Raw genomic sequence first — 12,233 nt, 5'->3', positions numbered from 1 at the left:
ATGTATATCCCACATCTTCTTTATCCATTCATCTGTCGATGGACGTTTGGGCTCTTTCCATATTTTGGATATTGTGGACATTGCTGCTATAAACATTGGGGTGCAATGTGCCCCTTTGAATCAGTATTTTTGTATCCTTTGGGTAAATACCTAGTAGTGTAATTGTTGGGTTTGTAGGGTAGTTCCATTTTTAACTTTTTGAGGAACTTCCATACTGTTTTCCAGAGTGGCTGCACCAGTTTGCATTCCCACCAACAGTGTTAAGAGTGTTTCCCTTCCTCTGCATCCTCCCCAACATCTGTTCTTTACTGTGTTGTTAATTTTAGCCATTCTGACAGATGTGAGGTGCCATCTCATTATGGTTTTGATTTGTATTTCCCTGATGATGAGTGATGTTAAACATTTTTTCATGTGTCTGTTGGCCATTTATATGTCTTCTTTGGAAAAATGTCTGTTCATGTCTTCTTCCCATTTCTTATCTGGATTATTTATTTTTTGGGTGTTGAGTTTGATAAATTCTTCACAAATTTTAGACACTAACTCATTATCCAATATGTCATTTGTAAATATCCTCCCATTTTGTAGGTTTTCTTTTAGTTTTGCTAATTGTTTCCTTTGCTGTACAGAAGATTTTTTTCTTGATGATGTCCCAGTAGTTCACTTTTGCTTTTGTTTCCCTTGCCCCTGGAGATGTGTCTAGTAAGGTGTTGCTATGGTTGAGGTCAAAGAGGTTGCTACTTGTGTTTGCCTCTAAGATTTTGATGGATTTCTGTCTCTTATTTAGCTCTTTCATCCATTTTGAATTTATTTTCGTATATGGTGTAAGAAAGTGGTCCAGTTTCATTCTTTTGCATGTGGCTGTCCAGTTTTCCCAGCACTATTTGTTGAAGAGACTGTCTTTTTTCCATTGGATAATCTTTCCTCCTTTCTCAAAGATTAGTTGACCATATTGCTGAGGGTTCATTTCTGGGTTCTCTATTCTGTTCCATTGATTTATGTGTCTTTTTTGTGCCAGCACCATATAATCTTGATGATTACAGCTGTGTAATACAGCTTGAAGTCCAGAATTGTGATGCCTCTAGCTTTGGTTTTCCTTTTCAACATTCCTTTGGCTATTCAGTGTCTTTTCTGGTTCCATACATATTTTAGAATTGTTTGTTCTAACTTTGTGGAAAATGCTGGTGTTATTTTGATAGGGAATACATCAAATGTGTAGATTGCTCTGGGTAGCATAGACATTTTAACAATATTTATTCTTCTAACCCTTGAGCTTGGAATGTTTTTCCATTTCTTTGTGTTATCTTCAGTTTCTTTCATAAGTGTTCTATAGTTTTCAGAGTACAGATGTTTTACCTCTTTGGTTAGGTTTGTTCCTGGGTATCTTATGGTTTTTGATGCAATTGTAACTGTGATCAATACCTTAATTTTATAATGGCCACATATGAAAGACCCACAGGTAATATCATCCTTAATGGGGAAAAACCGAGACCTTTGCCCCTAAGGTCAGGAACATGACAGGGATATCCACGCTCACCACTGTTGTTCAACATAGTACTGGAAGTCATTGTCTCACTAATCAGACAACAAAAAGAAATAAAAGACATCCAAATCATCAAGGATGAAGTCAAAATTTCACTCTTCACATACAACACAAGACTCTGTGTAGAAAACTGAAAATTGGTTCCAAAAAATTAGTAGAACTAATATATGAATTCATAAAAGTAGCAGGATATAAAATCAATGTAGAGAAATCTGTTCTATTTTATGCACCAATGATGAAGCAGCAGAAAGAGAAATCAGTGAATCAATCCCATTTATAATTGCTTTATTATGATTCTTATGTTACACTGCAATGGAGTTTGCCTCCCTCTACCTCACTTTTCACCTCCCCACATGGGGATTTTCATTCTACTTCTGCTTTTTCAGGTTCGGTGACATGTACATAGAATGATTAATGCGCATTAAACTCTGCAGTGACTATGAAAGTGTTCAGCACAAAGTAGATGCTTAGGACTTTTTTGCTGCGTATAATATTGGCATAAATTTAACTTTTGTAACTCACAAAGATTTGTGTGCTATGATTACTAAAGGAATATTCGGTACAACTGGGAATTGTGATGGTTGCTTTAGGCTAAGTTTTACACGTAGTGTGGGAAAAGGGTGATTGACTCCCAAAAATTTGTTTCACATTCTGAGAAGTCAGGTTATTCCATAACTTGAAAAAGATGTCATTGCTCATTCAAAGGAAGAAACAAATGTTTCCAAATAATGTGCATCCACATAGAGCTCAGATAAAATCATTTTATAGCATTTCTCCCCATTTGGCCTCCTCCATCTGTTAGCATTTTGAGAAGGGTGTATGTGTTTGCATGCAAGTAGTCTTTTCTATTGAAATTTTCAGTTTGCTGAGAGCAACAACATAAAACCTATTTTAAAAATTCTCATTCTATATTTTTTTAAAATGCAGAGATCCTAAATAGAACACTTAATGAAGAAATCGAAGGAACTAAAGTTTTCTTCTTTGTGAAAGAAAAATTGCATCTTGGTAATTGAAAAAAGATATCTCTAATTCAGTACTGATAATGTTGAGTTTTAATGGGATTTAAATGGGATTTAATGGGATTTACTTTACTGGTAGAATATCTCACATTATGTTACTTTTATTTCATTATGAGAGATCCCTATTTTTAAAAAGTTTCCTTTATGAATACACCAGTTTTTAAATAAAAAGAAGTTTTAGTAGTATAATGAAAATAACCAAAATCCAAGTGGCTCATCTTAATTTTACTTCTCAGTGGCTTTGTACTTGGATTCTTGACTATGCAATTTATAATAATCTTCAGGTGTGGTACACAAAAATTCTATTTTGATAGCTTTTCTGCTCTTTTATTTTCCTATGATTTTAGAATTATTAATTTTCAGCAAATATTTAGCCTCATCTAGGAAGTTTTCTTTCAATCTGAAACAATGCAAATGTTAATGTCAGTATTGTGAGCAATGTAGTTGGAAATGGATTCCTTTAGTGGTCCATATATTAAGGAAGGTAACAGGAAAAAGGAGAAAGAATTCATTGTATGCATTATATGTGATCTATCTTGCCCTTAGCCTATTGAACTAACACACTGGGCTTGAGGATGGTAAGAGGAATATGATCATAAAGCATTTACAAGCATCCATTGCTTGTGGCTTTCAATTATTTCAGTCATGGAAAAATTGGACATGGAAGAGAAGAGTAATGAAATTATTCTATATGTTCAATAAGGTTAACAAAAACATCATAGACATTTCTTAATCAAAGCTTTCACTACAACACAATGGATTGGGCAACGTATACATAACAGCATAATTTTCTTTGCTTTTACCACTGCTAGGTATACATTAATAGATACATTATTGAAGGCATTTTAATTTTTAAAATCTTGTCTTCCTGCTTCAGTGCTAAAAAATTATTCTTGAAATATAAAGAAAATTATTCTTGAAATATAAAGAAACTGCCCTGTGGACAATGATAGTCTTAACTACCTGTCAATCAAAAGCAGAAGTTTGTTGAGACATTTAATTACAAGATAATGTAGTCATCAAAATGCCGTTGTGGTAACTGACAGCTCATTTTGGACTGAAAGTGTGCAACTACCTCCCCTGAGGTCAGAGATTGTTGGAGGTTAACTTAGTAATGACAAGTCCTTTATTATCACATTATGACATTGAAAAAATTGCAATTATTCTAATAAATTAATAACAGTAATAAAATGACAGTCATAATTGCATAATATACAAGTTGTCAACTACATTTTTGTTACATGGTTTGAATTTTTATCTTATCGGTATACCTGCACTATGTTACTTGTTCCCAATATGGCATAGACAAAGAAGGATTTCTGAAATTTTTCAAAAGCCATGTCTATGCTTATGGGAGATCACTGTAGCCACATTTTTTTGATCCTACTTATCCTCTACCCTCCTCTTTCTCCTCTGCTATTTTACAAAGCTTTAAAATAAATAAGAATTGGTAACTACCACTTGACCCAGTGTTAATATATAGTTAACATCCTTATTACTTCACCAAGCTTTGTTTTCTTTCTTTTTTTTTTTTCTGAAATGTCTTCTATTTAATTCATTCAGATACATGAAGGGAAAAGGACCTGGTTTTACATTTTTATTCTCTTTGCTTTTATTCCATAACCCTCTTCATACTCTGGGAGAGCACACTGTATTTAGTCAGACATTTTGTACAGATGTACTATAGTGTAGAGACACTTTTTATGTTAAAATGAATGATAACACCAGCAATTACTTCCAAACAGCTGTAAATACAGTTTTAGTATTTAGATTAATCTAAATAGCTGTAGACAAAATCTTTGATTTCCTAATTTTGCATAAATTAGAAAGTATATCTATTTAGTATTTTACTTCTTTCTGCTGTGAAACTTCCAGTTAATGTAATATAAGAAAGGACAGACTTCTCTACAAGTAGATTATTAATATATTTATGTGTGGAATGATTTAGCCGTGAGTTTGTACTTGGTAGTTGCTATTTATTTATATAGAATGCCTGTGAAAAATGTTTAGATGCTTACTGCTTCCACTGACATGAATTTCAGACAACTAATTGTATGCTTTTGCAAACTTTGTCCTGGGATCTGAGCAGAACTTTTATAATGGTGATTTGTTTTTTTCTTTTTTCTTTTTTTCTTTTTATATTTTCTTGCATCTCTTCCTTTATATCTTCTTTTGAGTGTGCTTAAAAACTCCTGGGTGTGTGGGAAGAAAAGTTTTTCTCTTTGGTTCCGAGGGTCAGAAAGCTTACCCAATTTACTGCCCAGGCTATAAGATTAATGAATTGTTAAAAATCTGATTTCCTTAAGTTTGAAAGTAGTATATAACATGAAGGGAATATATATATATATATATATATATATATATATATATATATATATATATATATATATATATATAAATATAAAAACTCTTATATTGTCTTAATTTTTTTTCCTGACTAGAGAGAAAGAATGTTCCATATTCAAATATGTTTTAGGTGAGACTAAAGTGTCATAGGAATTCACTGGTAATATGGCTGTGGATTGACAGTGTTATGCAAGTTTGAAAAGACTATTAATGATAATAATAATAACCAATATTTACTAAAAAAAATTACTATGTTCCTGACACTGCTTTAAGAACATCACATATACAAAAACATATACTCTACCCAAAATCATATGAAAGAGGTACCAGTATTATCTGTGTTTTGCAGATGAAGAAATTTAGGCACAAAGAGAGGGTAAGTAGCTTGCCTCAGTTTAAACAAATACATTGTGCTCCCTTGACACTTTCTTCCCCATGTTTCTAGTAAGTTGTAAAGGTGGGATTCAAATCCAGCCAGTCTTTAGAGCCTATGTTCTTAAATCAGTAAGGGATATCATTGGACAATATACTTTAAAGAGCACTGGAATGGGAGTCAGGAGACTTGGATTGCTAATCTTATTTTATTGATACTAAGTAGTCCTATGATCTTATACAAGATTATTCATTGGTCTCAAGTTTCCTCACCTGAAAAATGGACAAGTTCAGGTGTTTCTAATCTGGGGTTATGAGAGCTTCAAAAGCAGACTAATTCATTTGGCATCCACTCCTCGCCCACTGAACTTTCTGTGTACCATTTGCTCTGTTGGTTACAGAGTGTGAACTCATCCAGAGGTGAAGTACAGTTTATTATTCTAAGCTGTCCAAAGATGGAGTAGGCTGACTTAAGCATATAGTGCATTTGCCATCAGTGGATGTTCAAACAAAAGTTGAATGACCACTCGGTGGGATGCTTTAAAAGAGGATTCAAGTGTCGACTGGGCAGTGAAATAGAGTGGATGATACCCCCCCAGCTTTATTGAGTTATGAATGACATAAAAAACTGTTTAAATTTAGATTGTACAGTATTTTTTTCCTAAGGCGCACGACATGATGATTTAATATACATATACAGTAGCTTTTAATGCTCCTTTCTACCCTGAGATTTTATGATTCTACAAATCCTGTCAACATCTCATTCATTCATTTAACAAAAGTAATCTACCTCAGCTATATCTAAGCACATATATATGTGATTATGTGAATATACTGTATTTATTTTTCTTTAAGAACCTGACTTAAAGCATGAATCTTGCATGAATTTCATCTATTTAAAAAGCTTGTAGATGGTCTAGTTCTAAATAACCTAAAATGTAAGAGGTAATTTTGCTCATTTTAAAAACAGACACACAATGTTTAAGGACATTGATTTACAGTTTAATATGGCATTACACAGGAGGCTTCAGTTATCTACTAAGCCGACATTTTGGAACGAAACATATTCTAAGTGGATGAAACTACATAAAGAATGGCACTGGGGATAAGTTGTGCTCCCTTGACACTTTCTTCCTCATGCTTCAATTACGAACAACCTAGTGGCTATAACTATGGGTTCTGGAGAAAATATTGTCTAGATTTCAGTGAAGATTCTATCACTACTACTACCTGTGATATTTGGGAAGCAATTTAACCTTTTCAAATCTTGCTTTCATCATTTGTAGACTGGAAGTAATAAGAGACCTAAACCCTATTATTGTTAGAATTAAATGGTTTAATATGTAGTTCTTTTCGTTATTATTTTATATCTGTATTCTTTCTGTTTTTTAAATTGTTTTAAATTTTAATTCCAATATACTTAACATATGGTGTTATATTAGTTTAAGGTATACAATATAGTGATTCCACAGTTCTATACATTACTCAGTGCTCATCATGATAAGTGTACTCTTTAATCCCTAATGCCTATTTCACCCAGGGCTCCCACCCATCTCCCCTCTGGTAACATTAGTTTGTTCTCTATAGTTAAAAGTCTGTTTCTTGGTTTTTCTCTGTCTCTCTTTCCTTTACTCACTCAGTTTCTTAAATTCCACATATGAGTGAAATCATATGATAATGGTCTTTCTCTGACTGACCTATTTCACTTAACATTATACTCTCTACCTCCATTCATGTTGTTTGTTGCAAATGACAAGACTTCATTCTTTTTTATGGCTGAATAATATTCTATTGTGTATATATATACACACAATAGAATATTGTGTGTATATATCACATCTTCCTTATCTGTTCATCAGTGGATGAACATTTTGAGCTCTTTCTATAACTTGGCTATTGTAAATAATGCTGCAATAAACATATGGGTGCATATAGGCCCTTGAATTAGTGTTTTTGTAATTTTTGGGTAAATACCTAGTAGCGCTGTTGCTGCATCATAGGGTAGTTCTATTTTTAACTTTCTGAGGCAACTCCATACTGTTTTCTCCAGTGGCTGCACAAGTTTGCATTCCCACCAACAGTGCAAGAGGGTTCCTTTTTCTCAGCATCCTCACAAATACTTGTTGTATCTCATATTTCTTGTGTTAGCCATTCTGACAGGTGTGAGGTAGTATCTCATTGTAGTTTTGATTTGCATTTCCCTGATGACTGATGATGAGCATGTTTTCATGTTTGTTGGCCATCCATATGTCTTCTTTAGAGAAATTTCTGTTCATGTCTTCTGCCCATTTTTTTTCTTTTGAGAGAGAGAGGCTGAGGGAGAGGGAGAGGAAGAGAGAGAATCTTAAGCAGGCTTCATGTGCAGTGCAGAGCTTGATGCAGGACTTGATCGCATGACCCTGAGATCATTACCTGAACTATAGTCAAGAGTCAGACGCTTAAATTACTGAGCCACCCAAACATCCCAAAATTCTGCCCATTTTTTAAAATTGAATTATTTTTTGGGTGTTGAGTGGTATCATTTCTTTATATATTTTGGATACTAATCCTTTATGCTGCATGTTATTTGCAAATATCTTCTCCCATTCAGTAGGTTGTCTTTCAGTTCTGTTGACTATTTCCTTTGTGTGCAGAAGAGTTTATTTTGATTTAGTCCCAATACTTTATTTTTGCTCTTATTTCCCTTACCTCAGGGGGCATATCTAGAGAAATGTTGCTATGTCCAGTGTCAGAGAAATTACTGCCTGTGCTCTCTTCTAGGACTTTTATAGTTTCAGGTCTCACATTAAGGTCTTTTATCCTTTCTGTTTTATTTTTAAGCTTTATTGAGGTATAAAGACAACAAAATAAAATTATTATGAGGAAGAGAAGCCCGAATAAAAGACCTTTGATTGTTGAGCAAAATCTTCCTCCAGTCCAGAAGTTTAACCAATTAAAGGAAGGAGAGAGATCATTTAAAGTGCTAATTTGAGTATCTGTGTCTTCTAGTAACCCTGCCACATTTCTGTGTTAATCTGGGGTATATACATAACATTCTGTTTTGACGAAGCATAGATTCCTCCTTGAGCTGCAGTGAGGATATCAGGGGCCATTCAGTTTTGGAGGTCCACCTTTTGAATTTGTGGGCAACTGCATGTTGGGTTTGATTAAAGGTGACTGCTGTATGCTTGGCTAAAGCCTCTATTTGCAATTTTATATCAATAGAGGCAGCTCCTGGGACAAACATGGCTAAGGGATAAAACCATCAAGAAGCCCTCTTTGTTTGATGTCTACCCTTAACAATATCCTAATTATGGGGTACCACTGACAAGTGGGAGAAGACTTGCCCCAAGAGGTAAGGGCATCCCCAAGTGCATTATCCAATCCAATCATAAGTAAAGGGGGGCCATCCATTATTTCCATAAGTCCATAGTTAATCCCGTGGAGCGGCGTATATGCTCCAGCTTTTAAGGAGCAGTTTTGTCTTCCCAGACACACAGAATTGGTCAAAGTGATAGTTGAGTTATATAATTTTTGGGGAGTCCATCTGTTTTCCAGCTGTTTAAATGATCATATGCCCATGGGGTCCTGTAATTATGGCCACAGAATAACAAGCATGAAGATTGTCTATTCATGACCTATTATGGCAATTTCTCTGAAGTATACCTGAAGTTGTTTAGCTTAAGCAAACAACAAACATTTAAAGAGAATTAATCAAAACTAGAATTTAACATCCACAAAGGTATGTTATTGAAACATAATTTTTCTCTAAATTCACCCTTATTTCCAGAGCTGGCTAAATCAAGACTAGTTCATTTGTAAAACAAGTCCAGTTTTAACAAACCCAGCCCAGTTATTTACATAAGCTCAGCAAGAATAGTGATTGATGATAAAGATCCTTTAAAATCTTCTTTGCTGGATTTTTTTTATAAGGAATGTCTAGGTTGAACTTTTGATAGACTCTTGAGGCCAAAAGCCAAGGCAAATATTTGTCATCAGATATGCCTGAAATATCTCTAGATTTGGGTGAATTCCTCTTCTCAAGGTCCCCCAAATAAAATATCCTGAGATTCCTGCACCTGCCAGGAAGTGACATTCTTTTTTAAAAAAAGATTTTATTTATTTATTTGAGAGAGAGAGAAAGAGCATGAGTGGGGGAAGGGTGGGGGGACAAGCAGACTCTCCATTGAGTGTGGAGCCCCACACGGGGCTTGAATCAGGACCCTGAGATGATGACCTGAGGTGAAGTCAGATGCTTGATCCCAGGACCCAGGACCCACAGATCATGACCTCAGCCAAAGTCAGATGCTTAACTGACTGGGCCACACAGGCACCCCAGGAAGTGACATTCTTTTTTTTTCTTTTGGCATTACATTTTTTGTTAAATTTTTTTTATTATATTACGTTAGTCACCATAGAGTACATCCCTGGTTTTGATGTAAAGTTCAATGATTCATTAGTTGCGTGTAACACCCAGTGCACCATGCAATACGTGCCCTGCTTACTACCCATCAACAGTCTATCCCATTCCCCCACCCCCTCCACTCTGAAGCCCTCAGTTTCTTTCTCAGAGTCCATAGTCTCTCATGCTTCATTCCCCCTTCTGATTAACCCCCCTTTTTTTATCCCTTTCTTCCCCTACTGATCTTCCTAGTTCTTATGTTCCATAGATGAGAGAAATCGTATGATATTTGTCTTTCTCTGCTTGACTTATTTCACTTAGCATTATCTCCTCCAGTGCTGTCCATGTTGCAGCAAATGTTGAGTACTTGTTCTTTCTGATAGCTGAGTAATATTCCATTGTATATATGGACCACAACTTCTTACTCCAGTCATCTGTTGAAGGGCATCTCAGCTCCTTCCACAATTTAGCTATTGTGGACAATGCTGCTATGAACATTGGGGTGCATATGGCCCTTCTCTTCACTACGTCTGTATCTTTGGGGTAAATACCCAGTAGTGCAATGGCTGGATCATAGGGTAGCTCAATTTTTAACTTTTTAAGGGACCTCCACACTGTTTTCCAGAGTGGCAGTACCAACTTGCATTCCCACCAACAATGTAGGAGGGATCCCCTTTCTCCACATCCTCTCCAACAATTGTTGTTTCTTGCCTTGTCAATTTTTGCCATTCTAACTGGTGTACGGTGTTATCTTAGTGTGGTTTTGATTTGAATTTCCCTGATGGCTAATGATATTGAACATTTTTTTCATGTGTCTCATAGCCATTTGTATGTCATCATTCGAAAAGTGTCTGTTCGTATCTCTGCCCATTTTATGATTTGTTTGATTGTTTCTTGTGTATTGAGTTTGAGAAGTTCTTTGTAGATCTTGGATACCAGTCTTTTATCTGTAGTGTCATTTGCAAATATCTTCTCCCATTCCGTGGGCTGCCTCTTAGTTTTTTTGACTGTTTCCTTGGCTGTGCAGAAGTTTTTATCTTGATGAAGTCCCACAAGTTCATTTTTTCTTTTGTTTCTCTTGCCTTTGGAGATGTGTCATGAAAAAGGTTGCTGTGGCCGATGTCGGAGAGGTTGCTGCCTATGTTCTTCTCTAGGATTTTGATGGATTCCTATCTCACATCGAGGTCTTTTATCCATTTGGAGTTGATCTTTGTGTATGGTGTGAGAGAGTGGTCAGCTTTCATTCTTTTGCATGTAGCTGTCCAATTTTCCCAGCACCATTTATTGAAGAGACTGTCTTTTTTCCACTGGATGTTTTTTCCTGCTTTATCAAAGATTAGTTGCCCAAAGAGCCGAGGGTCCATTTCTGGGTTTGCTATTCTGTTCCATTGGTCTGTGTGTCTTTGTGCCAGTACCATGCTGTCTTTGTGATCACAGCTTTGTAGTACAGCTCAAAATCTGGCATTGTGATGCCCCCAGCTTTGTTTTTCCTTTTCAACAGTTCCTTGGCGATTCCGGGCCTTTTCTGGTTCCATACAAATTTAAGGGCTGATTGTTCCAGTTCTTTGAAAAATGTCATTGGTATTTTGATGAGGATAGCATTGAAAGTGTAGATTGCTCTGGGTAGCATGGACATTTTAACTGTGTTAATTCTTCTGATCCATGAGCATGGAATATTTTCCCATCCTTTTGTGTCTTCTTCAATGTCTTTCAAGAGTGATTTATAGTTTCTAGAATATAGGTCCTTTACGTCTCTGGTTAAGTTAATTCCAAGGTAAGGTGTGATTTTTGGTGCTGTTGTAAATGGGATGGATTCCCTAATTTTGCTTTCTTCAGTCTCAGTATTCGTGTATAGAAATGCAACTGATTTCTGAGCATTGATTTTTTATCCCACCACATTACTGAATTGCTCTATAACTTCTAATAGTTTGGGAGTGGATTCTTTTGGGTTTCCATATAGAGTATCATGTCATCTGCGAAGAGAGACAGTTTGACTTCTTCTTTGCCAATTTGGATACCTTTGATCCCTTTTTGTTGTCTGATTGCTGTTGTAAGGACTTCTAGTACTATGTTGAATAATAGTGGAGAGAGTGGGCATCCTTGTTGTGTTCCTGATCTTAAGGGAAAGGCTTCCAGCTTTTCCTCATTGAGAATGATATTTGCTGTAGGCTTTTCATAGATAGTTTTTATGAGATTGAGGAATGTACCCTCTATGCCTACACTCTGAAGGGTTTTAATCAGGAAAGGAAGCTGTATTTTGTCAAATGTTTTTTCTGCATCTATTGAGAGAATCATATGATTTTTGAATTTTTCTTTCTGGACAAAACCTATGACACTGATTGATTTGCGAATGTTGAACCACCCTTGCATCCCAGGGATGAATCCCACTTAGTCATGATGGATAATCCTTTTAATATACTGTTGGATTCTATTACCCAGGATCTTGCTGAGGATTTTGGCGTCCATATTCATTAGGGAAATCAGTCTGTAATTCCCCTATTTGATGGGGTCTTTGCCTGCTTTGGGGATCAAGGTAATATTGGCCTCATAGAATGAGTTTGTTAGCTTTCCTTCT

General features: G+C 35.6%; 1 protein-coding gene across 1 annotated transcript in view; it reads left to right on the top strand.

Moving 5' to 3' along the window:
- Positions 1-12,233, top strand: part of DACH2 (dachshund family transcription factor 2) — an 813,807-nt gene that overhangs the window by 120,345 nt on the left and 681,229 nt on the right. The window lies entirely within an intron of this gene.

The sequence above is a fragment of the Ursus americanus genome, chromosome X, assembly GCF_024610735.1.
Source record: "Ursus americanus isolate L20-20 chromosome X, mUrsAme1.1.p, whole genome shotgun sequence".
Lineage (NCBI taxonomy): Eukaryota > Metazoa > Chordata > Mammalia > Carnivora > Ursidae > Ursus > Ursus americanus.
The sequence above is the reverse complement of the archived record's forward strand: the minus strand, read 5'-3'. Positions and strand labels throughout refer to the sequence as shown.